This window comes from Vollenhovia emeryi, unplaced genomic scaffold (genome assembly GCF_000949405.1).
Source record: "Vollenhovia emeryi isolate VEMERY1.0 unplaced genomic scaffold, V.emery_V1.0 DF939175.1, whole genome shotgun sequence".
NCBI lineage: Eukaryota > Metazoa > Arthropoda > Insecta > Hymenoptera > Formicidae > Vollenhovia > Vollenhovia emeryi.
The window spans coordinates 184,318-211,319 of NW_011967191.1; the positions used below are offsets into that span (position 1 = coordinate 184,318).

The window sequence follows — 27,002 nt, forward strand, 5'->3', positions numbered from 1 at the left end:
GATGCTTAAAGGATAATCCTTAAAAAAGTAAACAATTAAGAAATTAGATATGTGTAATTTGCGAGTTATAATATTCCAATTATTTTGTTTTGTACAAATAATAATGATACCTGTTGCCCTTTAACGTTGATAGGAGCGAAATTTCGTGACGTACGGATGTACGTATATATAGTAAAAACATTCCAAAAGGGGCGTATCGCAGGCATAGTTTAATATTTGAGCTTTGTCGGTTGCACTTTGAAGCAGTGCGGCGATGTAATAGCACTAATTAATTCGATAAAATGATGTCATAACACAAATTAGGACGTTCCGCAGGACGATTGTTTATGCACATTATCGATTGTGTATGCAGTCTATTTCACAGATATATCGTATGCATTATAGATTCATTTTTTCAAAATGTACCCTAGTTTTTATGACGTTAAGTCTAAAATTTATAAAAATATATACCAGTTTTACAAAGCGTTAATAAACATCGTAAACATTTAAATGTTGAACTTTATGTAAGCAAGTTGTTACTACTTTTATTCGATGGAGAGAATACGCTATTCGGATACCGTTGGATTCAATTGATTCTATTGTATAAAGTGTATGATAGAAAATGGAAGTAACTTTCTCGTTCTCCAAGTTCAGAAGATGAATATAAAGCATTATTTCTTCGTAGAAAAATGCTCCAAAAGGACGAAAAGTCACCTACGAGTGGTTTGTTTCATTCGCGTCATTTTCCTTTGACATAGAAAAATTCAACCCTTCTTACAAGAAAGAAAAGCGAAAGAATGTTTATTACAGTTGAAAGTTGTCGATAAATTGTCACGTGATAGACTTAATTCAAAAATCACTTTCTTGCAAGAAACGAACCGCGAAAACCCGAATTCCATCGTTACTCATATTACGTAATAAAACCGTTCATCCTCCTCGTTATAAAGAAACTTATACTTGGTTCATGATGAATAGAATTCTCAAATGATAAAAAAGAAAACGCGCTTCTCCGCTTGATGAGATTTCTTGTAGGACAATCGCGAGAGAGTTTAAACAGATAAAATCCCCTTTCACGAGAACTTGTATTGAAGAGAAATTGTAATGGCAATAAGAAATCAATGACCGAAGTTACACGATTAACGAAATTCAATTGAATTTTCTAACAAAACATATTGTTACTTTGTAATTGTAGCAAAAGTAATTGAAATTAAAATAGAATGAAGAAAAATAGAATTTATATCTATAATATTAAACTATAGTTATATACATAGAGGAAAATCCTATCATGAAGTAGATTTTTAATATAAGATAGCAAAGTTTTGGCTAAACTAGGCATCATATGTTAATTTCACTATGAATTTATTGCCCTTGGAGTAAAATCTGTTTAGTCGAAAATTCATTGATTATTAGATTATGTAATTTTTGCAAAAAAAATTTTGTAATAATTAGATGTTGACAACTCGCTATCTCATATTAGAAACCTATAATAAGATACTTTCCTATATGTATGTATAACTGTAATAACTAAAACACACAAATATCTAAAATATATATTATAATAAAAATATTCTATAATATAAACGTGGAAAAATATGGAAAGATTAATTCTCGTAAAACCTTCTGTTCTTAAATGTAACTTCAAAATTAAAAGTAACTCAAGATTAATATTAAAATAATTTTAATCATTCTGCCTACCATATTGATCCTTTTATTAAAAAACTTTTTAATATTTAGTTTCCATATAAAATATTCGCATCTTAAATAAAGATCTATTTTCTAATGTCTCTACTTTCCTTTTTATGACAAAAACAGAACAGATATCCTTGTTTCCAAGAACAAAATCACAGTCATAAAATGTAAATAAATGAATGGAATAGCTATAGCTGTGACAATAAAATAAATATTTGTAAACTTTTTATATTTCTTATTATTACTCAAATAATAAGAATAATATTATTTATATGCCAAGAATTTCAATAAATTATGTGCAATTTTTATTCAAATTAAATAGTATTTAATTAGCAGCATACCGTGATGCATTTATTGTAGATATTCATAAATATAGAATTTATATACAAATTCTATAAATTTTATAATTTTTTTATGGATGCTAGATTTGATTATATTAAATATGGAAACTCTCAATCCTGTAAATCGGCATTTCGTGCACAATCGGTGACTCGCATTATTTCACACACGTGGACAGTTTATGTAACAATATAAAATATCAGAAGTCGTAGTTTTTCAAATAATAAAAATATATCTAATTTTTAATTCCGCCTCACAACTTCTTATCTGAGGTTTATGTGTATTTCCTGGTAATAATCGATTAGTTACAAAGTATAAAACAGCAGAAATGCGATGCGAAGTTAGAATACAACAATGAAAGTCGTGAATTTTTCGTACATTGCGATACTTGTCGTTGGTCTAAGTGGCTCATTGACATGGGCTCCTTTTGCCGAAGCTTCGCCTGGACCCATGGCCACAGCCGAAGCAGAAGCTGCAGCTAGAGCAGAAGCTCTTGCCAATGCTTTAGCCTTAGCCGAAAGTATGGCCGAAAGTATGGCTGAAGGTGTGGCTGAGCCTATTGCACCTATTGTGGCTCTAGCTCTTTTCGTAAGTTTGATATCAACTTGTACAATATTACGTAGATGTAAAATATTGCTCCATTATAAATTAAAATCTATATTATTTAACATATTGTTTCTTCTTTTTAGTCGGCCTTTTGCTCTTTACCATTCCTTCAGCATTACCTAACTACTGGTTAGGTATGTAATAGTAAAGAAGGCACCTACAGCCTCTTTACCTTCGGTAAAAGAGGCAAACAGTTTATAATACGAAAGGAAATAATCATGCTCCTCTCTATATCTTTGCGCTGCGTTATAAAACTTTGATTGTATCCATGATATATGAAGAAATAAATAAATATAAAAATTATAAATAATAATACTGTCAACATTTTATTTTACATATGTACTACATAATTAATATGTAGATAAATATTTTGATGTCTAACAATCAGTGTTTGCTTGTGTATATTTTTTGTCCGCATAAATTATAATACTTGATTTTTAACCAATACATATATGTATATGTATATATTATGTCTATAAATTTATTTCATACATAAAGCTAATCCTATAAGCGATCCTATTTATTTTATCGGAACTTCTATTGATGTCTGTAATAACTTGAATATATAATATATTCTGAAAATATGTAAAGATGAATTAATTGTACTTTTTACTTTTCGTACTTAAGTTTGCTTCAAATTGCGTTGGTGTGTATGTACATCATATTTTTAAAATGCTGCTGAGTGACTTTTATCACAATACGCTATACATGTATTATACATATAACAATAGATGTTATCACGATTTACAAAAATTTTACGCATGAAATAAAAACTACCAGTTTATGTATTGTACAAATGTTACAATCGTGCGTTTGAATATCAAACTGCCACCACTCACGTTATTCATTTTTTCCTTTTATAATCCATGCAAAATTTAACAAATAAATGAATGAATAAATAAATAGATATATGTTTCTGCGCGTGAAAGATGCGGAAAGATGAATTCTCGTAAAACTTTCTGTTTTAAAATTATTTATATTTCAAATGAAACTAATTTAAAACTACTGTTACAAAAACTTTTCTAATTCTTCCTATCTTACTGGCCTTTCTTCATTGAAAAGTGAAAAAAATTTGAAATTAAATTTGAAAACGAAGAAATTGTCAAAATAAATATAGTATATTGTAACTTACGAATATATATTACATATATGTATACCTTTTTATTAGATCATATCTAAGTAAAATAACATGTGTGTTCGTAAAACTTTCTGTAACATCGAGGTAAAGAAATTTCTGGTGAGAATAGAAGAAGAATACACGCAACAGACAAATTGGCCGATCACTGTAATTCTACCTACAGGCAGTGTGCCTGTAGGTAGAGCAGAATACTACAGATAATCCAGTGAAGATAAATAGAAGTCTATTATAACTTCCAAATGCTACAGGATAATAAACTTATTCCCATCCTGTACAGGAACAGCGAATTAACGACGGACTAATTCTCATGATATAACGATGTTTAAAATAAGATTGCTTCTCAAGGAAAGTAAGTCTTTAGTGTTGTCAAATAAATTCGCGACGCCTTGGAAGACTCGAGCGAGTTTCTCGTTAATAAGAAAAATACGGAGTTAAGATGTCCGGAAGGAAGAAGATGCAATTAAAAGTACTAAGAAAAAAATGTTTCGTGCTTTTGTAATCCCTGGTCAGAGGATACCTATTGTATTGACAATAATTTTTCTTTTACCAAGAAAGCCACTAAGGTATTCCAAACTTTATTTAATGATTATAAACACACACTCACACACGCACACATACACACGCAAACAGAGTCTTATATCGACATAGTTCTGTACACGCGTACTAAAGTTCGTCTTAATAAGCAACCCGCCATTCACTGTTCACTCTGGAAAGGACAGCAAAAAGCGCAACCGCACTCCATCCGTCCTATAGATATTTTCATGATAAATAGAAAACCACGAATGATAAAGTTACGAGGTCACTAAATCAAGACAATTCTAAAATAAACCGGCCAGCTACAAGATAAAATAGCATTTGTTATTCGCAAATTTCTTGGCTTGTTATAAATACTCTCTCTCTCTCGTATATAATTTTTTAATATAGTTTTTAAAAATAAAAATGCAAGATGTAAAGAAATATAACTAATAACAATAAAAGCCGAGAAAGGTACGAAAGCTGTTTCTAAAAGTCAAAAAGTGGGAAAATATTTTCCTCGTAAATTCTATATTTGTATGACAAATATTTGATATTATTAAAAAGTGTCAAGGTTTACTGCGCCAGTTTTTATTTACAAATTCTTTCGTGAAATTGAAATTGATTTTCTTTAACGAAGTTACAAGATTGTCTGCCGCTTTTTTTTGAGCTGCAAATTGAAAGTTTAATTTCATGGATGTGAAAAACAATAAAAGATATTATTCTTAATTATTTTCATTAACAATGGTTTACTTAATAATTAAATATTCTTCATCGTTTTAAATAATAAAAATCTGGATTTTGTTAATCTTGGCAGTAAGGATTTTAGAATCTTACACTGAAAAAAATTTCTGGTTGAATATGGACGAATCAGATAATTCCTTTAGGATTTACCAGAATTCCTTTTCTGTAGGATTACAGGAATTCTGGTAAATCCTAAAGGAATTATCTGATTCGTCCATATTCAACCAGAAATTTTTTTCAGTGTAGGATTCTAATTGTTAAGATTCTAATTGTTTTTAACGTTACGTATAAAAAGAAAAATATTAAACGTTGGATATAAAATAAGTTAAGAAATTTATCATCCATTTTTGTTTAAGGAAAAGTTAATCTCAATTTCCGTGTCAAAGAATCAGTAAATGAAAAAAAAGGTATACCTCTATCCGAAACAATTTGTGCACAAGGCTTTCATACGCACGAGGCTTAATCCCGTGTTTATCACTGAAGAGACTTTTTTAATTGGTGCATGAGCCTGCCGCTTATTGAGAGAAAAAGTAGGAAGAGAGAGAAAGGCGGAAGTTGCACAACGATGAGATGCCGTCGGATCGATGAAAATGAGTCACCCGGTGTGGTGTCCCGGCGGGTCTACATAGGTAAATAGGTTAGCGCCATTGAGCGTGCGCCCTTAAGGCCGCTTCTTCCTTACGGACCGCTTACTGAATCGATAGAGAGAGGAGAAAACGTGCGAGATGTCCCTATGCGAGAATAGAAAATCCTCCATGGTTGGTACACGCGGTGGAACGATTCTATCAGCTACAATTTTCAACTTCTACACAGCTTTCTATGCTAAGCATACGGAGTGTACTTCATTGTTAGTTTTCCTGGACCAAAGTAAAGGAAATTCATCAAGAAAGTTCAGGACGTGTGTAATAAAAGTAGAAATAAGAAATAATTGTAAAATTAATTGCGCAAATAAAATATTGTCGATTAACCATGAAATCGACAGTAATTATTAAAGCAGAGAAGTTTATAAAAATTGGGCTCAATTATTGAGTCATCAAGATACTTTTTTTAATTCTTTTTCAAATCATTAAACCTTTTTCCAATTTCTGTAAATAATTTTCATAAATATCAGTCAAAAATGAATTAATAATATAATACGAGATCTGGTCTTATCTAATATCTGGGTCTTATGAAAAAGTTTTATTCTAACCATAATAAATGTGTAGATTGCAGTACATTTTTATCTCTCTATCTTATTCTTGGTCAAAACAGATTTTCGATACTTGGTATGAGTGATTCAATTTTTGGAGAAATCTTTAAGTCAGATCCTTCGTTAAACGGATTTCCAGCCCATGAAATTTCTCGATAACTCCCCTAAAAATATCGCAAAGAACGCGGAATTGTTCGAGAAGCGAAATTTCTCGTAATGGAACTAGTGCGAGCGGCGCCCTTTTGGTATTTAATAGTGCAGGTGCATGAGAGGCGATTGGAAAATAGAAAAGCACGAGAAAGAGGGATAAGATTGATGATAAAATAATAAGAGCGAAAACCAACGCCGTCTTTCTGTGAATTCCGCGTAAATTTTCTATATCTCAACTACTTCCTCGGGTGCGCCATCGTTTTAAATCGAATCTACAGTTGCAGTCTTGTAGTTGCAGCTGCAACCGCAACGTGCTAGGTGAAGGATACGATAATGTTTAAGAAGGATCTCCCGCAGATTCTACTTGATGATTTTTTAATTCAGGATTTGTCTATTGTACCACTATATTTTAGTACAATTAATAGAACACGCTATGTTAAATTCAAAGATAACAAAAATTCGGCGAAATATTTTAACAACTTTATAAAGTTTATATGGTTCTTATGTGATAAACACAAATTCGAAGGAACAGAGACTAAAGAACCGTGACAGGATGTTACTGTCTAAATAATTCTTATTTTAAATTTATTGCGAAAAAGATTATCTCTCAGCCAGGGTTTGAATCTGGACCTGCCTACTCACCAAACGGACGTCTCACCAATTTGACCACCGAGGCATGTGGTAATATTCACCGCAACAAACAGTCTAAAGGCCGAATCAGACAAGCAATCTCGGATTGGACTGGACTGGGATTGGCGATTGACGATTGACACCTAGCCAATGAGAGTCGATTAAATCGCTCACTGCTTTGCTCTCATTGGCTAGAAAACAATCGCCAATCGCCAATCCCAATCCAATCCGCGTCCACAATTGCTAGTCTGATTCGGCCTTAACGTTACTTCTCGAATACCACATATCGTACAGTACTCGAAACGAGAACTGCGCGCCGACTTGAATTGTCAATCTTAAGACACAGTACAATCACGTATCCCCAAATATTTTAATATTATTTAGTAATAATGTAATAAATAAACTAACGCGCGCGCGATTGACGATCTATTATTTATTATATTTTTTTATTACATATTCGATTTGAAATTATATTGATATGCTTGAATAGTTTCTTATTAAAGTCCAGTATTGAAGTTTATTTACACTATTACGCAAAGATGGTTGAGTAAGGATGGAAATGCGGGAAGAATATCGGAAACGAAAAACGAAGAAATGCGTCAAGAGCAAATAGGGTGGAACGGTCTGATTACAAGAAGCAGAAAGTAGAATTGACGTTTCATTTCTGTGTAGTTTCGTTTGAGTTCCCCCGTATCTCTTATCTCCGTTACGTTCCTCTTATCATTACTCGATCGCGCAATTCATGATGTGTTCCAACATTTATCCCCCAATGCTTCCAACTTCAAAGCTGTAAACCTAAAATTATGTTAATAAAATACAGACGTAATGTACAAATTTATACAAATTTATACAATGTAGAATTAATCTGAATTTTATTTAATAAAATTGAATATTTTAAAATTATTTAATCATTTAAAATGCGTACGGATTATGGTAACCAATATTACATTTTTACAGGAGAAAGAAAGAAAGATTTATTCGAAATCTTTCTTTTTTAGGACGTAAGCATTTATACGGGTCAGAAAGGGACAAAAAGTTCCATCGACTGTTATTACTTCTCCTCCTCTCGACAGGAGAAATGATCCTTAATGTTTCGTAATCGCTGCTACGATTACCAGGGTTGACTTTGCGGGTGTGGAAGAAAGACTACTTGCTTCTTTCGCAGCTTCCCGAATCAAGGAAGAAGAGGTGCGCGAGGCGATTTCACTGTTAAAGCCCACAACGCCCACTACGTATTTTGTAACGGCTTTTACGCCAGTGCGGAATATCCGCTCTTGCGATGTTGAATCGTTTCGAAAGGCTGACTTCGCGGTTTCGTTCAATAGCGTTCGTTAATTGAATTTTTTTAACAATTAGCTCAGTCTAGTGGAGATAAACATATTTTATCCGGTCGACGCAATTTGTATAGACGTAATTGCATAATGTTTATTAGAATTGAAAAATATTTAATTAAACTTGGAAAAGAAAGGATGATTTTATTTTAAACATTGATAATTGATAAAATTATTTGATAAATGTATAATCAAGTTAAATTTGCACAAAATAAACATAGATATAAATTTCTTAAATGTTTAAATATATAATTTCATATTTAAAATTATTCTATAAAAATAAATATGAAATGTTATACATACATATTATATACATATGTAGATATTATTATCTATTATAAAAATCTATTAAGAAACTTAATAACTGTCTAAAGACCATAGGATTATAGTGTGAAGTTGTTATTAGTAAGTTATTATATACATATATATATTTATCACTTAAAGACCCTAAGATTAATGAGATTATTATTAGTAAGAAGATATTTCCTAATAAGCATAAGTATACCGCCATAGTTAGTAAACTTTACGCTAGATAAGTCTTTGAACCAAACCAAATATTAAACTTTCTGAACTACTCGGGTATCGTTATAGTTGTCAGAGAGAGAAAGAGTAAGGGGGAGGAAGGGGGTGGGAGGGGGAGGGAGGGGGAGGGAGGGGGAAGAAGGGAGAGAGAGAAAGAGAGAGAGAGAGAGAGAGAGAGAAAATCTGCAAAAGAGCACGTTATTAGGTATTCTCTGTTAAGTTTCATTCGCTTCTAGATGACCTAATTTCTAACACGTTTATCTCGAAGTCGCCTATGATTCTGTGTTGACAATTCGATCCTGTTCCCTCTCGTATTACGAAGCACACATCAAAATATGAACCGCGCGCGCGTCGATTCTGGACGTTCGCCAATGTGTGCGACCCTGCTACCTTTCGGTTCGATATATAGCTACCAGCTTCCGGTGAGATCGCCCACAGTATTCCCCTCTGTTTTTCTTCCCCGGCGCATTTCGCTACCAATCGCGCATACACGAAATACCATACACGTGTATCAAATGCCACAAATGGGATGAGTGGCAAGGACTTTAAACGCTCGAAATAATTCTACAAGATTACCTCTTGCTCCGCTCAGATCAGAAATATTATTTGCTGATACGGAAAATGTTTATTTGCTTTTTTTGCGTTAGATATATTATACGATAATATATGAATGTGTGCGTGGACGTGGGTGCGGGTGTGGGTGTAAAGAATATGGATGCGTGTGCGTGTGTTGGCGTGTTATTACATTAAATACTCAGGGTACGGAGACGTAACTTAAATGTTTATTTTAAGTTAATTACAATATCACAGTTTTTACAACTTGATTTAAAATTATGAAATATATCCTCTGCCTCACTTTCTAACTTAGAAAATTTTCAAACGTTCAAATTATAACGTCCCTTTATATTTTACTTGTTCAGAACAAATAGTTCATATAAATATTAATTTTAATCCAAAATTAATATACTTGTGCGCGCACGCGCACACACGCACGCATTTTTTCTAATCAGTATGTTAAATTAATTAGCGGCAGATGAAGTAAACAACAAGTAAACGTAGTAAACAGCGTGGAGAATACGAAAACCTTACGTCAGCTGTGTCGCGGTAGAGCCGCGAAGGCTTGGATTATGTATTAATAATGCGCCTATCGACTTTTCTATCAAGTCTCGACTAGCAAAGTTGTTGCAATGCCGTTTAGAGCTATTTTTGGTCTTTGGCCTTGAAGGCTTGCGCCTTCCCGCTTAAAAGGGCAAGACCCGAATAGTTCTTATCCGCGGGATAACGTCTCTCGTGACGTGGTGTACGTGATCCACCGTAATCCGCTCACCGAAACATGTGGATCCCGTTTCGAGATTTGAGATAGCTTGCAGGGCCGTCTTACTTCGAAATTACCGCAATTCGAGAAGATAAAAACTAGTCTACAAAGACAATGATTAACACAGACAAAATAGATGATAAAATAAATGACTACAAAAGTAATAAATAGCAGCAGTAAAACCATTTATAATAATTTATATATGTTTCTTTCGCTTTCTCTTACGTTCTTTTCGTTTTTTTCCGGTTTTCTGAAATTTCTAGTACAATTTATCCAAAGTTAGAATAATAGAAAGAAAGAGCTCTGTGTTGACTTTCAAATTATATTTCGTTATTCTGCGAAAATTCACATATTTCACACAGCTACGTTTCTGCCATTCTTTTCTTCATCTTCCCCACCGACTGGCTAGAGCTGTCTCATATTTCCGAGTCACATTTTATCGAAAGGAGACCTTACTGATGGAATACAGTTTATATTTTATACTTAAAATATGTACTGAAAAACGTAATGTATACAATATCAAAATATCACTGAAGTGCAGCTTGTAAAAGTCTTACTTGAAAATAGATACATCTTCCTTCAAAGAAATATTTAAAAAGAAAAAGAAGTTATTTTCCTACGCGAAGTATACGACATAAACAGAATTTAAGACATTCTAATAATATTTTACATACTTTACCAATTTTATCAAATATCTCCAAACTATCTCCAAAAAAGAATCTTCGCAGAAAAACTTTAGTGCTAATGAAGAAGTTCACAAGAGAAGTTCATAATGTATTTCGAGTGAAAAACTATTTTTTGTGATAGTTTAAAGATCAAATGTAACACGTGTGTGGTTAAGAGAGAATAAATTGAAAGAGAAAAATGTAAAAGCAAATTCATTTCTGAACGAAACGATCTGTTAGTGCGATCGGTATTTCCTCGTGTTAGTTAGCTTTTGAATTCTCAAAAAATGCTATGTTTTTCTTCTTCTGAGAGCCACCCTTCTCGTTGTTATTGTAAAAAAGACTATCCCTGACGTCATGTATCCAATAAACTTATTATTTAGTTAACCTGCCTCGCTTTCTTCGATATACGTCAACAAGAAATAATATCAAAAGTTTTTTTGTAATTCCCTCATGCCGCGAATATTAACCTATCGTAAATTCTAAAAATACAATTGAGAAATATCTACCATATACACTGCGTACAAATATTAAAATATAATAACTGTTTGATAAAAATTTAATATGCTAAGAAAGTACAAAGTTATGCGTTTTGCACGTTTTTCGGTCGTTTCAATGTTCAAACAAACTACCAACTTATCGTATTACTACTCCTTCCGTATTTGATATAATCTAGACTAACTTAAAAACAATAACTATTTGAACTTATCTATAGGGGAGAGGGGACATTATATCCTCACACACATTATTTAATATTGTAAAAGCTATATTTTACGTGCATTATTGAATGTAACGATGTGTTTCTTGTATTCAAATAACGATAAGTTGACAAACTCTTGGAACTGATAATTCGTTTTTCCGCATGATGATTTTTTATCTCTGATAAATGTACCTATATATAAGGTGGTTTTGGCCTTAATATAAAATATCATCCCGTGCAAGTAATAAACAACAACCTGTTTAACTAAAGATAAAAATATGGCAATTGGAAAGTTCATAGTCACTGTTGCAATAATTGCTACGATAATGGCAACTGTAGTTACCGGAAAGGCTATCGATGTAAGTGATTAATGTAAATTCTAAGTTTAATTTTATTATATTATTAATACCTACAGTTTGTAGTACTATTCTAACTCTAAAAAAGACTTATAATATTAAACTTTTACTTGAATAGTTTTAATTTAAGATATACTCGATTTTATTATAAATTACTTTTTATATCACCTTTTGTATTACTTTTATTTTCAATTATCGTTTCTACACTCACACACACACACGCGCGCGCGCACACGAAGTTTTATATTCTTTTTTGCATTTTGTATTATAAACTTGTAGTAGAAAATTGTATTGTATTATAAAAATTAAGTATTTATAATTTTTTATACACTTTATAAAATTATAGAGATGTTTCTATAAAAATTTCTATAAGTTTAAAAGAGTGTTGAATTTAAAGCCTTGTATAGACCAGGAAAAATAAAGGTATTGTATATATAATATACTACCATTATAATTATTTTAATATTATTGTAACTATATTGTATTCGTACATATATATTATATTTTTATTATTTTAAAATTATATATAAATTTTTTTTTCAGAAAGCCGCCCTACAGTCACTCGTCGGGGGAGGATTAGGATAAAACTGAAAGGTGAATCGCAAATAATTACGAAATTGTAAAATTACAATTTCAAAATGGATATATCAATAAAATATTAATTGAATGAATATTAAATTTCATTCGTATTGTATACAATCTTCTTCTTAATTTCCTATCTTTCTCATATTCCCTAATATTTAATCTATGGTAAAGACAATGCAAATTTTAGAATGACGAAAACTATATCTTAATTGACTGTATTTTCAATGTGCACAGCGTGAGGATAATATATTAATAGTTTAAAAAATTGAAGAGGTACCGTGTAGTAACTGATCTATATAGGAACAAAGTCATTATACATAATTTTCTACAAATAATTAGGCGTACAAATAAATAATCCAAACTTATTTAAGCGTCTAAGAAAATAAGTTTCAAATAATCTAATTTTTTCGCTCTTTTAAGGTTATGTAGCGTTGATATATAACTACTAAAAATTATATTTAGTATGGCGAAAGGTTCAACATAACCATAAAAATTATTCAGTTTAGTAAAGTCAAAAATGGCAACGGATAAGGTGCATATCCGACACTGCCTTCTTTACGAATTCCAACAAGGACAAATGCAGTAAGAGCATGCAAATCGATTTGTTCCTTTCTCGGCGAAGGTGTTGTATCGTACGATGGGTGTGCATTTTGATTTAGACGGTTTTAAAGCGGCGATTTCAGTCTGAGTGACAAACAATGCATTGGAGGTCCTCGGAAATGCGGCAATGACGATTTGGAGCAACTGCTCGCTGAGAATTCAGCGCAAACGCAAAAAGAGCTTGCAGAGCCGTTAGGAGTAACACAACAAACTAGTTCCAAACCCCTACACAAGATGGGAAAGATTCATAAAGAAAGAAAATGGGTTGCGCATGAACTCAGTGAAGCCAATAAAAATCAACGAGTAGCAGTATGTCTTTCTCTTCTCAATAAGCGCGTAGAAAGTCTTTCTTGTGGAAAATTGTTACGGGTGATGAAAAGTGGATACTCTATGACAATCCGAAACGCAGAAAATTATAGGTAAATCACGGCGAACCCTCAACATTGGTCGCAACGCCCGATCGCTTCGGAAAGAAAGTTCTGCTCTGCATTTGGTTGGATACCAAGAGCGTAATTTATTATGAGCTATCAGAACCGAATGAAACAATTACTCCAAACCATTACCAAGACCAATTAATCCGTTGAGTCAAAAATTAGAACGAAAATGCCCGTATACTGGCAAAGGAGAACATCCTGTGAAATATGTTGCATGATAACGCTAGGCCACACATTGCTTCTACGACAAAAGACATCATAATGAGTCTTGGCTGAGACGTCTTGCAGTACCCGGCGTATTAACCAGACATCGCTCCTACCGATTACCACTTGTTCCGGTCGATGCAACTTGCCTTGTCCGATACGCACTTTAAATCAGTGGATGAGATCCGAAAATGGCTCGACAACTTTATCGTATCCAAAGACACAACATTTTTCCGAGATGGAATTCATCAATTACCTGACAGATGGCTCACAGTTATAGAAAGCAACGGCGAATACTTTGATTGACAAATAATGTAAGCGGATCATATAATACAATTCATTGTACTTACAAATACGAAAACACATTGAAATCCGATCAGTCCAGTATGAAATAGTACTTGACGAAAACAGAATCTCGCATGTCAAACTATCATTATGAAGAAACTCGTTTAATATGCCGTCATCACATTTCTCTCCAAACAATGTAGCTTATAATTGTTGTATCATCATAGAGAATGTGACTTCCAGTAACCATTTTTATCTCCAAAAAAAATCTTCGAAGAAAAACTTTAGTACTAATGGAGAAGTTCACAAGAGAAGTTTACAATGTATTTCGAGTGGAAAACTAAAAACTATTTTTGTGATAGTTTAAAGATCAAATGTAACACGTGTGTGGTTAAGAGAGAATAAATTGAAAGAGAAAAATGTAAAAGCAAATTCATTTATGAACGAAACGATCTGTTAGTGCGATCGGTACTTCCTCGTGTTAGTTAGCTTTTGAATTCTCAAAAAATACTATGTTTTTCTTCTTCTGAGAGCCACTCTTCTCGTTGTTATTGTAAAACAGACTATCCCTGACGTCATATAAGTATCCAATAAACTTATTATTTAGTTAACCTGCCTCGCTTTCTTCGATATACGTCAACAAGAAATAATATCAAAAGTTTTTTGCAATTCCCTCATGCCGCGAATATTAACCTATCGTAAATTCTAAAAATACAATTGAGAAATATCTACCATATGCACTGCGTACAAATATTAAAATATAATAACTGTTTGATAAAAATTTAATATGCTAAGAAAGTACAAAGTTATGCGTTTTGCACGTTTTTCGGTCGTTTCAATGTTCAAACAAACTACCAACTTATCGTATTACTACTCCTTCCGTATTTGATATAATCTAGACTAACTTAGAAACAATAACTATTTGAACATATCTATAGGGGAGAGGGGACATTATATCCTCACACACATTATTTAATATTGTAAAAGCTATATTTTACGTGCATTATTGAATGTAACGATGTGTTTCTTGTATTCAAATAACGATAAGTTGACACACTCTTGGAACTGATAATTCGTTTTTCCGCATGATGATTTTTTATCTCTGATAAATGTACCTATATACATATAAGGTGGTTTTGGCCTTAATATAAAATATCATCCCGTGCAAGTAATAAACAACAACCTGTTTAATAAAGATAAAAATATGGCAATTGGAAAGTTCATAGTCACTGTTGCAATAATTGCTACGATAATGGCAACTGTAGTTACCGGAGAAGCTATCAAGGTACCTAAGTGATTAATATAATATTAAATTCTAAGTTTAATCAATTTAGTGCTATTCTAACTCTAGAAAAGACTTATAATGTTAAACTTTTACTTGAATAGTTTTAATTTTAGATATACTCGATTTTATTATAAATTACTTTTTATATCACCCCTACTTTTATTTTAAATTAACGTTTCTACACTCTCACACATACACGCGCACACGAAGTTTTATTTTCTTTTTGCATTTTGTATTATAAACTTGTATTATAAACAAACTTGGAGAAGGTGGATCGCCAGTGGGTGAAGAAAAATAACAAAAGATGGTGGTGTCGACGATAACTGGCCCATATATTTATTTAAAATACTACGTTTCGACTAGTAATACTAGCCCATTAATGGACTATTACTTGAAAAGGACTAGTATTACTAGTCGAAACGTAGTATTTTAAATAAATATATGGGCCAGTTATCGTCGACACCACCATCTTTTGTTATTTTTGTATTATAAACTTGTAGTAGAAAATTGTATTTATTATAAAAATTAAGTAATTTGTAATTTTTTATACACTTTATAAAATTATAGAGATATTTCTATAAAAATTTCTATAAGTTTAAAAGAGTGAATCTATAGGCTTGTATAGACTAGGAAAAATAAAAGAGAGTGATTCAACGACTATTACTATATGTATATACATATAACATACTACCATTATAATTATTTTAATATTATTGTAACTATATTGAATTCATACAAATATATTACATTTTTATTATTTTAAAATTATATATAAATTTTTTTTCAGAAGGCCGCCCTAGAGTCAATCTTAAAGGGAGGATAAAACTGAAAGATGCATCGTAAATAATTACGAAATTGTAAAATTACAATTTCAAAATGAATGTATCAATATAATATTAATTGCATGAATATTAAATTTCATTTGTATTGTATACAATCTTATTCTTAATTTCCTATCTTTCTCATATTCCCTAATATTTAATCTATGATAAAGACAATGCAAATTCTAGAATGACGAGAACTATATCTTAATTGACTGTGTTTTCATTATGCACAGCGTAAGGATAATATATTAATAGTTTGAAAAATTGAAGAGGTACCGTGTAGTAACTGATCTACATATATAGGAACAAAGTCATTATACATAATTTTCTATAAATTAATACTTACACTCTGTACATTTATATTATATTATAATAAATAAATCTTTATAACATTCCAAAACACGTTATTTCTTTTATATTTTATTATGAAATTCTAGATATTTTGATATAAACAATCTATATTCAAAATTTTTGTTATTTTTATTTTGAACTCTCAAAAATTATATTACAATTTTATAAAAATACATATAGCTATTAAAGTTATAACGATAGTTTGGTAAAAAGTGCATAAAACTCTACGAACGTAACAGTTTACGTGTTTTGCGCGTCTTTTGATCATTGAAAAAAAACTACAAATTTATCGTACTATTATTTCTTCCTTGTTTGATATAATCCACACAAACTTTAATAAAAAAAGGTAAATAAATTTATATACATATGAAAACAAAACATTCTCATACACATTCATCAAAGCTTGAAAACAAAAGAAATATTATACGTGCATTTTTAGATGCAATGATATGTTTGATATGTTTAAATAAATGTGATAAACTACCAATTTTATGTAAGCAATTTATCTTTCCATGTAGATGATTCACAATTTTTCATGAACTTATTTATATATAAAGTGACAGATTTCTGAACTGTTTTATAGAACATCAGTTTAGTGTGCAGTAAATATACATATAGCAACTCGTTGAATTTAGGCTTGAAAATATGAAGCCTATAAAATTGATAACCATCTTTGTGACAATTGCAGCGTTGCTGGCGACCGCAATGGCAGAAGAAAATCCTATATCCGTAAGTAACTTGCATTAAATTGACTTCTGAATTTAATTTTCCTATATTAATATAAGTTTAGTAATATTTTTGATACTGGAAAAATATTTATAACATTAAATTTTTGTGATTACTTTAATTTCTCTTTATCTTAATCTTGATCTTGAGTTTTAGTTTTACGTTTACTTTTCCATTCTGCTTCCTACATATTTATACTTTAAAAATTACGAAATGTATAGTTTTAGAAGATTGTATTTTGTAAATCTGTATTTTGTAAGTAATTGTAAAATCATAAATCTTTACTTAAAAAGTAACAAAGAGAGAGAAAAAAGAGAGAGTGCTGCAGCGTTGTTATGTGATAATGTAGTAATATTAAAATTTATAAATACATAGTGTTACATTTTAATTACATAAAAGTATTATATCTTTACTTTAATTATATTTTTATAATATATTATACTTTATTATATTTTTGCAGTCCAATGCAATCAAATCGTTGCAAGGTTGAACATGAATAAATACAAAACCGGTATACCAAAAAATCTAAAACATGAGCAAATGCAAAATTGTTATTCCAACATGAACGTCCCAATAAAATATTAATTATGCAAATAAGAAATTTGAATTAATGTTTATACACAATCTTACCTTTATACCCTTCCCTTTTTTACATCTCAAATGTGCTTTATCTCGAAAGAACGCGCGCGCAAGAGAGAGGGATACTAATTTTGCAAAATTATTAAATTAACATTGTTTGTATCTATATCAATTTAATATTAGAACAATAATATTCAATAACAATAAATAATATAGATAATATTAACTTTATCAATGTTTATTTGATCAGTAACACATAATAAATGAAAGTTAATTTAAATCAGGAACGATTGAAATTAATTCTTCAGAAAGTAAAATTAAAATGTCAGTTTAGGTCACGGTAAATATAGTCCCCGTTAATTGTATAAAACTCGATTTTTCTAAACTTGGAAACGGAAATCCTTTTTTAACATTCAATGATCCCTAAATATTTTGCTGAAAGCTCACTATTTCATTTTGTTCTTTTTTTCGTTCTATCTAAGTCTCGGTTAACAGTAAAACTAGGTCTTTCCGATTCGCTTCAAGGATCGTATCTTTAGGCCGGCAATTTATACCCCCTTTGGAAACCGAGCACACGCCATCGAGACAAAGCCTATCTGCAGACGTATGAAAAGAAAAAGTGGGATTGATAGCAGATGGGAAGGAAAACCCCGCAGAGATTATGAGATTGGGACGCCGTCCTATTTTCGGTGTATGAGAAATCCTCCCAAGGATCGCAGGATCGGGATCTCACAATCAAAATCTGCCCAGCTTTGAAATCTCCAAAGTATTTCTTTTCGGAGTAGCATTTAATGATTTTCATATAACTTGATAGAATTTTTAACAAGATTAAAAATTTTTAATTGTTCTAATTGCTCTTTTTTATTATAATTATTTAACATAATATTTTTGTATTAATTACAGATATTTCAGTTATTAATTTAAAAAGAATTATATTTTTTAAATATTTATCTTTTTCTTTTATCTTTCTCTTATATTTCTGTATTTGTGTATATTTTTAATTATATAATATATGTTCATCTAAGAAGATGACATGCAATTGACAAGCGATATTCTAATCACCGAACCATTTCCTCCATTTCTTATCTATATTTAGACGAATTGTACTGCGACAATACGACAAAATCGATAAAATCCGGACATGATATAAAACTAACAGAATATTTAGGACACAATCTAGAGGAAGAGGGGGGGGAGAGAGAGAGAGAGAGAGAGAGAGAGAGAGAGAGAGAGAGAGAGAGAGAGAGGCTTTGACCGTGGACGAGAATACGACTTCTCGTTCGATCCAGTCAAGGGCGAACAACGGAGCTTCCGGTTTTCTAAAGCTTTCCTTCTCGGAGAGCTTTTAGTGTGGTAGCGAAAGGATACATTCGCTGCACGAAACCATTTTCACCAACTCAAGGGAACGAATATAATTATGGAAGCGCCATTATGGCGCCTGGCCGCATTTGTCTCGAAAATAAAGGTGCTAGAGTGCAAGGACTCAGTTCCGCGGGTGCTTTTGTGCATTTCTGTATTATTTCCTTCATTTACAGGTGTTTCAATCGAAAAGCTGATTTTTATCTTTAAATTCTTAGATTAATTTAGATTCTATCATTAATTTGGAAATTTATGTAGTCATTTATTTAAAATTATATTTAATATTTTTAAAGATGTTTTACTCATAATCAGATAACGATATAAAATAAAATAATTATCTCTAAATGCTGAAATTATAAAACTCGCGTAAAAGCTCTCATTTAGTAACGAGAAAAAAAATGTGTAAGAAAATTACAACAATTAATTTTGTTTAAAAAATACTTTTTACAATGACGGATATCAAGAAGCACATGTACTCCTTATATTTCACGCACGCGTCATGAAAGAACAATGGTGCGGCACGTGAAACGGCACGTGAAACTTAAATCGGTCGTAACAGGCCGACCGGAAAATTCATCCTTGAGCTCATCTTACGCAGAAAAAACGATGCGGTATCATTAAATTCCCATGAACGTTCTATCGATGTTCGATATCAATGCGCCGTTGGATATTACTTATAAATATATCAAAGTCGCTTTCTTCCTTTCCCCCTTCCTTCCTTCCTTCCTTCCTTCTCTCTTTCTCTTAACGTTAAACGTTGAAACATTCCGAACAAACGAATTAATTATTTAACTTTATAGAGTATAAATGTAAAAACAACAATCTGAATTTTAGAAAAATTTAGAATAAGCTTAAACATGAAAGCTAAATGAAACTTAAATGAAAGGATGACTTACAACACGTGACAAATTTTGCAAATTTCTACACCTGATGAGATTTTTCGATCTTTCAGAATTGTGATGAAGGTTGACGCGAAGTACTTTGATCAAAGTTAACTTACTCGATACGGGAATGCTGATTAAAATTATGAGATACAAAGGGCTTTTCCTCCTCAAAAGGATTTCCGCACATTGAAGCGAAGTAAAAGCCAGCCAGCTGACTACGCTTCGCAATGTAACAGCAAAGAAGAACCATTTGCATATTTCGACGTGGATTACGATTCGCTATTCCGTGCTTACCGCTTGATGCTTTCTACTTTGTGTGTACGCAATGAAATACCTTACTACTAGGATACCTTTGAAACATCTTGCATTATATCATTCAGAATTTGCGGAAGGCATTTTAAAAACTTTCTTACATTGCTTCAATATACAAAAATTACAGTCGACAACTTTCTTTTGATCGTGTAACGATTGTGACACGTTTCTATATACAAAGTGTGCCATGATATCTTCGGTGATTTCTTCAATAATTTAGTTTTTAAATTTTTAATAAATTCAATATATTCTGATTATTCCGATAACAGTGATAACCTGTGTTATTATTATGTATCTATCACTTTGGCACTTTATAATAGTAATAGTAATAGTATAGTAACATTTTATTATTTCATTTTAATGTGTTAATTTGTCTGCTCGCTTTATCGTGTATTTTATTTACTCCTATCTCATTCCATTTATCTTGCATAAGTTCTTCCATTATAAGGATATTTTGATTAATTACTTATCAGCCACTAAGAGAAAAACAGTTTTGTTAAAATTTCGTTCTGCAAACAAATGCAACGAACTGTTACAAATGAATTACCATCAGGCGTGTGAATAGTGAAAATCAAAGAGCGCAGAATGTCCTGCAGTGTAGACAGTGATATCTCTGAACAAATGAACCAATTAGCAGTAGCTATTAATCAAGCTTCATTCAGGGTGTTTGTCCGCTACGCTCGTAAATACGCTTTTCAATAATAAAAACCTGTACATATAATCGTAGTGCCGTAATAAATCTCATCGATTAAAAACACAGATTAAATGTCGCATATCGTAACCAGTTTAAATAAATGGCTAATTATATAAACGTCAATTAAAATAAAAAATAGAGATGTAAAAGATACATCATTAATGAAATCAAGATTTATTTTATCGTTTTATTCGACACTTTACTTACTTCTTATATTCGAAGAAGCAAATTTTATTTTATCCTAGATTTCGTTGAGTATTATTCAAATTGTTATTTATATTTTGAAAGTTATTTTTCTTTAATAAACACAGAAATGATTTAGATTAGACGGTCCATGATCTATAACAAATTTCTATTCGTGATATAGACCCAAATAACAACACATAAAATTACTAAAAAAAAGTTTCTCTTAAATTCCGACGTGTATATCATAGCCTGAAATATATGTATCTTTTCCTTGTTGTACATTTTACATTTCATCAATATTTCACTAGTGAATAATAAATATTGATTTTTGTTAATTGAATTACTAATTATCTGTCAATCGATGTAAATTTTATGCAAACTTCTCGCCAATTAGCTGAGAGTTTATTTAATCGAAATTCAAATTGATATGTATGTGTATACAGCCTGTCCAATGTATTTTACGCATCATAAATAACTCTATTATGTAGTGTTATATAAGATAATTGTTTAAACAAACATGTTTTGTTTCAAAAGGGCTTCTCGATTATACATATAATGGCATTCCTCGCATCTTCGTTTATTATCCCAATAATCATAATACCATCATTCTTTTTATTACGGTACACTATATTTTTTACTAAATATTTCGTTTAGTCTTGTCATGAGAAGTTTAAAAATGTGCGACGTATATCATGTACAAAATATAGTACAGTAGACTAAATAAGATTATTATTTATTGACAGATTTCAAAAGTGTATTTTAAGTAAACGTTTTTCGTACATTTATATTGACATGCTGTACATATTCTTCGATAAATAACCTTTAAAAAAAACGTATTTTATGTAATTTGTGCTGAATTCCTCCGTGTTTAAAATCAGCATTCTTACAATCCCAATGTAAACAATGATGTATGATATCGTACTTTTTTAACTCCTCTTAACAAGACAATTAAAAAAATTATATTGCTATGAATTCGTTGTGCAGTGATGGACACAATGAATGCGACACTTTTTCTATGTTACGTTCCAAAATCTTCTTCTCCGAGAAATAGTTTACTCGACGGTCATTCCAAAACTATCTTGAGCGTTTTCAATCTATTGCTCAAGTAAAATTTTTCTCAGAGAAAATGTTTTGGAACGTAAACCTGAATCTAAATGCGCGTTTCTAAATTCACTAAAAATCAACGTGTCGCAACAATTCTGTCCATCGTTGTACATGTTATTTATTTTAAATTTTACGAACTTCGACTTTCCGTACATTTACTACGATTGTCTTGACACTAAATTAAGATGCAAGAAGGATCATTATAAAATCAAGAAGCTTTTTTCAATCAAAACATTTTTGTTTCAACAGTTTTTCTGTATAACAGTAAATAACAGAGTTATTCGTGTTGCACAACATACATGGGACACTTTGTATAAATATATAATATTCACTGCGCTAAAATAATCGCAAATTATGACGAACAGGCGTAAACAAACAATTATATTCGATGTTGAATCGCGCGATAATAAAACAACGATAACTACATTGCCATTTATTCCGCTGTTTATCCCAAACGGTTAAATTTGCCGTGGATTTACAGGCTCAAAACGTCAATGAATGGAACAAAACGCGCGCATACTCGAATCCTCTTGATTTTATCCGTGATTTAAATTTGCGTTATTGAAACACTTGGCGCGAAAAAAAAAGATTGATCAGACAGGCGCGTAGTTCGCGCGCTTGCGCGCATACATGTGCCCCGCTAAATGAATTTGGTTTGTGTTGCGACTATGCAAATTCTGCGCGCAGTGCCCGCGCAGATTCCCGTATTATGCGCTTAACAAAGGCCGATTATAATTAGCTTTCGAACGATAAAGAAGAACAATGGGACGCGACGTACAATGGAGAACGATAGAACGTGCAGAAACTGTCAACGACGCCGACATTTTGCGAAATAACCCGTGCGTTAATGCATATGCATTAATTGGCGTACCAGATATCCCATAATTTATGTCCACTCAAGATCTGCAGCCTTTAATATGTAGAGTGTAATGTAGTATGTGAGGCCCACTTCAGAAATAGGTTTGCTGAGCAATTCAAATTTTTTCCATCCACTTTTCTTTCTTCGCAGCGAGTTTGCTTCGTATCGAGCAGGAATGATGTTCGTTTAATGTAGAGATGCATTTAGCTTAACGATTTATTTAACGCAGTGATTTATTTAACGTGATTTATTTAATTTAACGATATCTGTTTAACGTATAATGAGTTGTTCAATAATTTAGTTAGCGTGATGATTTGTGTCAACGATGGTTTCCTTCCTTATACGAGCGATTTTGAATGTTACAGCGTCAAAGGGATTTCATTCGCAATTACTATTGTAGTTCGCCCTTCGTGTTTACCCATCATCAGCGCAATCGATTCATTCTATTGCACTATTTGATTCTCGTCATTCGAAATTCGCTCGAGAACACTCGCAAAAATATCCGCAAAGCTTCGCTCTTCGATTCGAACGAAGAAAACTGGGTCAACTTTTATATCTTGCAAAAGTAATTTCGGTATATGTTCGTTTCTACTTTCATTTTGTCCCTACTTTTATTAGACATTTGAATTTTAAGGAAATCCAGCATTACATTATTCGCACCATTTCTTTCTTTTTTAACTCACATAATTCGAATATATATATTATTTCTAGTTAATTATATCTGCCTTAATTATACGTTCGATTATATTTTATATTTTATAATTCCGTTCTATATTTAAATTTAAATTAAGTAACTCTTTTGCTTCTCGATTTTAGCATCTAATGAGATACTTTAGTAACTTCAAATTACACTTGATTTCTGGGTATACTTTTTATACGCGGATTTTGTTATGCGATAAACAATCCCTCCGTTTACGCGACCTCATTTTAGATGATCAGTAAATATAAATATCTTCCTAATTATTGGTATCTATTGGAATTATTATATGTCGATAAATCTTTATATAAAGAAATATTTCTATTTAATTGTATTTATTACACCTTTTAACCCTTTTTGATTGAGAGAGCAGCTTATCCGCACAAGTAATAACAAATTTACTTTTCTGCTTTCGTTATTATTATTTTTGTGCAAATAAGTATTTTTACAACGTACACAGGTTTTCCTTTTACTTATTGTTTATTGTACGCGGACTCCATTTACGTAATTCTCAACCACATAAAAAAAAACAATGTGAAACAGATGCTCCGTGTCAATCGAGGAACCAGTGTACATAAAAATAAAACTCATTATTCTATATATATTAAAATTAGAATCTACATAAAACTAGCCGCTCTACTCTTTTCTTAACACAAAATAAAAATTCACTCGCTACAGACATGAGGAATAGAAAATAAAGGTACTTATTCTTTACAAAATTAGAAAACAGACGCTTCGATTTCACGAACTTTTAATGAAATGAATCTTGTGAATCTATCGCGAATTTCAAGATTGCATGCGACTTTAACTATGCAGAGCTTTAATAATGCAGAAATAAATAGCCGCGCGATTTGTACCGATAATCACGGCCGTTATCTCAAAATGCATATCCTGTAAAGGGAAATGGTGAGTTTCGCAACGATAATAACGATAAATTCGGCGCGTCACAACAACCGCGGCCGCGAAAGAGCTTTCGCGGTCGAAGGTTAAGGTTGCGTGAGCCAATTTTTGCAAGTTCTCCTCTTGGCTGACCGTGCTGGCAAAACAAACCGACCAATGACGATCTATTGAACTTGACACGCGATGGATATGAACACGGAACGCATCTCATTGCTCTCTCTTTCTTCTCTCTCTCTCTCTCTCTCTCTCTCTCTCTCTCTCTCTCTCTCTCCCCCCCCCCCTCTCTCGCTCTCTGACCTTCTCTTAATCTCTTGTTCCGCAGTAGAAACGTCCTTCGATCATTTGTCTTACATTTCACACGTTTATTTGTCCACAAACAATGAGAGAAGGAGGAATTTTCTTCCCTTTCACATGAGAATAAGCGTCGAGTTTTTACAATGTGGAACGATTTTTTAACAAAATATTTTCCCTGACGATTTTTATGCTGGAAGTGAAAAATATTCAGTGGTTTATTTTATATTTTTGGAGCGTGCTCGTATTAATTACGAATTATCAATACGAATATTACGGCGTGGAATTTCAAATAATGTTGTTTTAAGAAAGAGTAACTCTCCGCGATACGAGAAAATGTTTTAAACTACGAGTTTAATTTGAGACGTGATTTAATAATGAAGAAATATCAATGTTACCGAATATATAATATTGTTTAATAATATTTATCCCGAATCTTCTTTACAAAAACAAAATTGTTGCTGCTTAATTTATTCTTTCTCTTTCCTAATCGGCCGTTTCTTTTTTTTCATATAAACAATAAATGAAAGCGGCCGAGCAAATTCGTTTCCCCTTTATTCGCGGGGAGCGGACAAAGACTTTGGAATGAAAACTCGATATTGCGTTTCGTTGCTGCATTGTCGTTGATGGTTCTCCGTGGTATTCGTTATTCACGTCCGCAGAAAAAACTATTATCCAATACACATACCAGAAAAAGCATGGTTGTTTAGAATCAATTAGAAAAGAATTAAGAGGTAAAACAAAATTGCGTCAATTCTTTAATCTTTAATTGCGTCAAATCTTTAGTCGGGAAATTTCAGAATATAAGGTACATTTTACGGTGTATATTCAAATTATAATTGCAAATCTTATTGTTATCATTTATGATAATTATTCTGTTATTATTTATTTTGTATTTAAAGATTAGTGATTTCTTACGAATTCTATTTTATCTCTCTCTTTTTATATTATAATATATTATATATTATACTAGAAATGACAAAACGCGCGCTTCACGCGCGCAGTTTGTGATTGGGCATTGTATATTATTAAGAATTTGTACACATGCAAAGAAGTAATTGTATGCGCAACGTCAATTTAAAATAAAAAGTAATTTATCACTCACTTACGATTCGCGACAGCAGAGTTGATCGTTCGCGACAGCAGACATCGTTCACTATACATATATGTTGTACTGTAAAAATACAAATATGTATATCATTATTATAGATTAATTATGTAAAATCGAAATTATTGTAGTAAATATACTTAATATTTTATATTTTATAAAATAGATATTTATTAACATAATTATATAGAATACTGAAAAGGTCCTTCTTTTAAATATAAACTCAAAAAATTGTACACGTATGGTTTTGTCTCTAACACTTATTCGAATCCTCGTTCGAATCATTTGAATAAGTCAAATAAAAATACAGAACAAATGTTGTATTTCGCACAAGTAGCAAGTAACATAAGAATGTAAGATACTTACCTCACCATTTCTCCGTCGTTGCCCGATGCCTCCTTTGCCTCCTCCTCCTCTCAGATTTCCTTGTGTAACTTACACAACACACACTCGCGAAAATCACCGATTGCGTGAAATTTCAAACACTCCCGTACGCGATGTGAAATACCGCGAAACGCACGAAATAGTATTAACAAATATCGCGTGACTTTCTGTCATACAAATTACTCAAACTAACAATTTGATTCGGAAGAATAGGATAATGGATAAAACACTTTTGAATTGGCGTCAATCTAATCTTCGAGATAAGTTATGTGAACAAAATTTCCAGCGATAAATAGTAATTATTAATTGCAACAGTTAATCGAGATTATTTACATAACGTAACAACGTGCAATAAGCGATTTTCTGTACTTCCGGCCCGTTCGAGTTGCGAAGAACGACAGAGCGACTTACAGCGCGAACGCCGAAGTCGCACAAATTTCTTTCTTTTCCCGAAAATGGAACAGATTACACGAAATCGATATATA

General features: G+C 31.8%; 1 protein-coding gene and 2 long non-coding RNA genes across 5 annotated transcripts in view; 2 read left to right on the forward strand and 1 right to left on the reverse strand.

The window, feature by feature from the left end:
* LOC105563433 (octopamine receptor beta-3R-like) overlaps window positions 1-27,002 on the reverse strand; it is a 95,749-nt gene that overhangs the window by 42,520 nt on the left and 26,227 nt on the right. The window lies entirely within an intron of this gene.
* LOC105563431 lies at window positions 11,445-12,540 on the forward strand. Its single transcript, XR_001009038.1, has 2 exons — window positions 11,445-11,869; window positions 12,410-12,540. It is a non-coding gene; the product is annotated as an uncharacterized LOC105563431 (long non-coding RNA).
* Window positions 16,982-17,761, forward strand: LOC105563430. The gene is made up of 2 exons (XR_001009037.1): window positions 16,982-17,163; window positions 17,621-17,761. It is a non-coding gene; the product is annotated as an uncharacterized LOC105563430 (long non-coding RNA).